Raw genomic sequence first — 5,348 nt, forward strand, 5'->3', positions numbered from 1 at the left:
CAGGAGTTGGTGATGGACAGGGAGGCCTGGCGTGTTACAGTCCATGGCTGTTCGCATCAGGTGACCAAAGTGTTGGAGTGGCAAAATATCAGAAATATGCAAACCCTGGTGATGGGGCAGAAAAGGAGATGTCAGACTCTTAAACATTTCACACTTAGAGCACCCAGTGTTCATTTTCTAAGCTGGATCAGTTTCTATCCAGCCCTGTGAAGTATTTCTGAATATTCAATGCCAGGTTCTTGTTTTGGCGAATCCTAGGGGAAAGAGGAAAGATTATTCAGTCATCTCTCCCTCCCTTTCCTTCAGTTTTCTTGGGGCCCTGCCAGGACCAGGGTTAGATTGCCAGTCCAGGAGGCCCACTTCACACTCCGAGAGGTGCTACTGGTCCACTTCTTATCCTCATCTATGACTCCAGATTCAATCCACAGCTGAACAGTATGATGCTCCTTGCTAGTGTTGATCATTCTGGCAAAACAGATTTTCAGTTCTGCAAGTCAATATAAGGAGTAAGTTTTGCTTGCAGTGGAAATACCTAAATTAAACTGATAGTTTCATGGTACACAGTGGTTTATACTGCTGTCCTTTTCTACTTTTCCCTTTGGTTTTTGTGCTGCTTCTTTTTTCCAATCCAAAGACTCATTTTTTTTTTAACTTTTTATTTTGCTTTTTTTTTGAATGGACTCTAGGAATGGAACTTGTTCATATGTAGGGGACTTGATTTATATAATAATAATCCCATGGAAAAAGGAGCCTGGGGGGCTACAGTCCATAGGGTTGCAAAGAGTTGGGCATGACTGAAGCAATTCGCATACACAAAGCATGCACGCACATAGAGAGAGAGACTCAGTTTGCTGTACACCAGAAACTAACACAACATTGTAAATCAGCTGTACTTCAATTAAAAAAATACACTATCCAGAAAATAAATTTCTTTTGAAGGAAGAAATTAATTGATCTCTAAATCAGATAACCTATAATAAGTTGTGATAATAATAAATGAAAACAGATCAAATAAATAAATATATATGTATAATTCACCAGAGGAAATAAACTTTTTATTTTGTATTGGAGTATAGCCGATTAACAATGTTGTGATAGATTCAGGTGAACAACTCAGGGACTCAGCCATACATACACATGTATCCATTTTTCCCCAAACTCCCCTCCCATCCAGGCTGCCACATAACATTGAGCAGAGTTCCATGTGCTATACAGTAGGTCCTTGTTGGTTATCCATTTTCAATCAGCAGTGTGTACGTGTCCAGCCCAAACTCCTTATCTGTTCCCCGCAATCTTCTTCCCCACGGCAACCATAAGTTCTTTCTCTAAGTCTGTGAATCTGTTTTGTAAGTAAGTTCATTTGTATCATTTCTTTTTAGATTCCATATATAAGGGATGTCATATGATATTTTTCCTCTGCCAACCACTCATTTCTTTACACTGAAATGAGAACATAGCTGAATGTATTCTTATCAGAAAAACAAGCTGCAGTGGTTAACTTAGATGCAGTTTTGATGTGTCTAGATGATTAGTCTGTTGTTTGTTTTCAGATTTCCAGCAAAAGAAAATTAACTGACTATCCATTGTCTAACATTGGCTAACTCTAAATGAAATCCTGATCATTTCTACAGCAGATTTACCTTCCTAATTATGCTTGGCTAATGTTTACACTGACTGATGGAAAAGGATGGTGCCTGGGAGAATGCCAAATGGCAGAAGGAAGTCTGACCTGAGACTAAAAATGTCCAAGGGTAAATTACCAAGTGGACAGTCTGCAGCGAGACAAAAAAAAAAAAAAAAGAGCTGGTGATCTGAATATCATTATTCTTTCAACTCTGTGTCCACTTCCCTCTTGATCTTGAAACAAATTTCTTGGCTGAGATACAGACAGTGCACTTTAACCTTGGTATATCTGAGAGGAATAAAGATATGTCTTCTATCTCCAGAGCTTCAGCACGAGATTTTGAAAAGGAGAAATGTTTGCAAATGCTACTGATGTCAAAACCTTTTGGGGAGTTGCCTTGATTCTCACATGCTGTAGCTTTCATCTCTTCACATCTAAGTCACATGACCCCTAAATGCAGTCTCCATGATCTCCGAAGCCCAGGCCCAGGGTGTAATCCTGACTATGGACAGAAAGAATTATAGGGACTTAAAGTCTAGTCTCTTGGGCCTCAATGTGCTGGCATGTATCATAACTGGGCCACAGCAGGGAGGAGAAAATGGGGAGGAGTCTGGTAATCTGAAACTAAACCCATACAAGTATAAGCCAGGCAGCGGGATACAGATTCAGCTGTAGGTAATTCAGCACTGAAGTTTACTACAAGAAAGGAAGGGATACCAGCCACTCTTTCTGAACACACTTTGCAAAATGCTTTTAAAGACTATGATTATCTTAAAAATAAAAAGGTGGGGGGAACTTCCCTGGTGGTACAGTGGTTAAGACTTCAGGCTTATGCAGGGGGTGCAGGTTCCATACCTGGTTGGGGAGCTAAGATCCCACATGTCTTGAGGCCAAAACCCTCAGAGCATGAGAAACAGAAGTGATAGCTTAACAAATTCAATAAAGACTTTAAAAATGGTCCACATGAAAAAAATCTTAAAAAAAAATAAAGACTATGATTAAAATGTCGGAGGAGGCAGTTTGAATCAAGTGACTTAAAAATTAGTGATTAGACCATGAAATGTAGAAAAAATAGCGTGATGTTGCTCCCATACCAACCAAAGGCACAGGCTTGATTCCCAGACTTGCTTCCCCAAGTAGAACCTCCTATGTCTTCAGATGAAATATAGTCTAAAAGACAGGTAGGTGATCTGGAGGCCACGGCTGCAGACAACAGGTGGCTGAGGTGCGACTGTTGGATGGGATAGGCAGAAAGAAGTGGATACAACATGAGATAACCAGAGTGTCTTCCATACCTTGATTTTAACAGGTTCCAAACAGCTCAGTCCTTTCTCTCAAGCTTGATCATCCTTTGTAGTCATCATGCTTTTAATTGTTAATTACATACATATGTGGTGGTGTTGGTGATTTAGTCTTTAAGTCTTGTCTGACTCTTGTGACCCCATTGACTGTAGTTTGCCAGGATGCTCTCTGTCCATGGGGTTTCCCAGGCAAGAATACTGGGGTGGGTTGCCATTTCCTTCTCCAGGGGATCTTCCTGACCAAGGAATCTAACCCAGGTCTCTAGCATTGCTGGCAGATTCTTTACTGAATGAGCTACAGGGGAAGCCCACTTACATACATACATTCAGTACATTTCTGACCAAATCCAGGTATTCTTATTCCAGAGATGCCCCTGTCGCTGCCTTGGTATCAGTTCTCATTGGTTGTCATCTGGACTGTGGGGACAGCATCCTTCCTGACTTTTCTCCTCACCCCCAGCAATCTTCTAGCAGGTGTACTAGAATGAGCTTGCTACCAGACCACCTGACCTGCCTCTTGAGAAACCTGTATGCAGGTCAGGAAGCAACAGTCAGAACTGTACATGGAACAACAGACTGGTTCCAAATAGGAAAAGGCTGTATATTGTCACCTTGCTTATTTAACTTATATGCAGAGTACATCATGAGGAACGCTGGGCTGGAAGAAGCACAAGCTGGAATCAAGATTGCCGGGAGAAATATCAATAACCTCAGCTATGCAGATGACACTACCCTTATGGCAGAAAGTGAAGAGGAACTCAAAAGCCTCTTGATGAAAGTGAAAGAGGAGAGTGAAAAGGTTGGCTTGAAGCTCAACATTCAGAAAACAAAGATCATGGCAAATGGGAAATAGATGGAAAAACAGTGGAAACAGTGTCAGACTTTATTTTTGGGGGCTCCAAAATCACTGCAGATGCTGATTGCAGCCAAGAAATTAAAAGACGCTTACTCCTTGGAAGGAAAGTTATGACCAACCTTGATAGTATATTAAAAAGCAGAGACATTACTTTGCCAACAAAGGTTCGTCTAGTCAAGGCTATGGTTTTTCCCGTGGTCATGTATGGATGTGAGAGTTGGACTGTGAAGAAAGCTGATCGCTGAAGAATTGATGTTTTTGAACTGTGGTGTTGGCGAAGACTCTTGAGAGTCCCTTGGACTGCAAGGAGATCCAACCAGTCCATTCTAAAGGAGATCAATCCTGGGTGTTCGTTGGAGGGACTGATGCTAAAGCTGAAACTCCAATCCTTTGGCCACCTCATGCGATGAGTTGACTCACTGGAAAAGACTCTGATGCTAGGAAAGGTTGGGGGCGGGAGAAGGGGACGACCGAGAATGAGATGGCTGGATGGCATCACCGACTCTGTGGACATGAGTTTGAGTGAACTCCGGGAGTTGGTGATGGACAGGGAGGCCTGGCGTGCTGTGATTCATGGGGTCGCAGAGAGTCGGACACGACTGAGCGACTGAACTGAAGATACATTTGATTATGTCATCCCCTCCTGAGTGATCTCCAGCATTTCCTCTTTGTCCTCAGGACCCTTTAAATAGTGTGACAAACAAGAGGCTTTACAATTTAGCTGCTGTCAACCCCTCCAGCCTCATTTCTTGCCACACTCCTAGCTTCATACTCTGTACCATGGCCACATTGACCTTCTGCCCTTTTCCAAACTGGCCATGCCCGATTCTCACTCTACTATTCCTATGGTCCCTCCTCCAGCTCTCCTTATCTACAAATTGAAGTGGTGCAACATGACTTTTATTTATAGTAAAAGGATTATTTAGGATGAAAATGACCACATTACTGTATTTACTAATGCAGAATGAATTACTGGTAAATCTCAAGATAAATCTCAGGTTGTGTTGAGATGTTGATTTGCCTCAATTAGATAGACTCGTTAGACTAGAGTGAAAAGAAGTTTAATTCACTGGTCTTAGGAGTTCTCTCTATCTTTAGTTTGCTAGGTTTTTAAAGGTTTGACAATCCAGTGTCCACATACGAAATATAAAACTACTGGGAAACTAATTCTTAGGCAATATGCTATTAAAAATTCACATTGTCTGGTGCTCATTTTGGCAGCACATATACTAAAATTGGAATAATACAGAGAAGATTAGCATGGCCCCTGTGCAAAGATGACATGCAAATTCATGAAGTGTTCCATATATTTATGAGTTTGAGAGATTGGGATTGATATAGTAAACTCTATTGATACTACATATAAAATAGTTAACTAATGAGAACTATACATTAGCTATATTAATGTGTAGCTCAGGGAACCCTACTCAGTGCTCTGGGGTGACCTAAATGAGAGGAAAATCCAGAAAAGAGGGGATATATGTATAGATATAGTTGATTCAATTTACTGTACAGTAGAAACTACCACAATATTGTAAAACAATTATACTCCAATAAAAATTAATTC

The 5,348-nt window shown here is 41.0% G+C and overlaps 1 non-coding gene across 1 annotated transcript; it reads left to right on the forward strand.

The window, feature by feature from the left end:
- Nucleotides 1-4,986: 4,986 nt before the first annotated feature.
- Nucleotides 4,987-5,093, forward strand: LOC129560559 (U6 spliceosomal RNA). Its single transcript, XR_008686792.1, has one exon. It is a non-coding gene; the product is annotated as a U6 spliceosomal RNA (small nuclear RNA).
- The last annotated feature ends 255 nt before the right edge of the window (nt 5,094-5,348 follow it).

The sequence above is a fragment of the Moschus berezovskii genome, chromosome 16 (genome assembly GCF_049115385.1).
Source record: "Moschus berezovskii isolate FMDL1 chromosome 16, NW_MosBer_1.0, whole genome shotgun sequence".
NCBI classification, from domain to species: Eukaryota; Metazoa; Chordata; class Mammalia; order Artiodactyla; family Moschidae; genus Moschus; species Moschus berezovskii.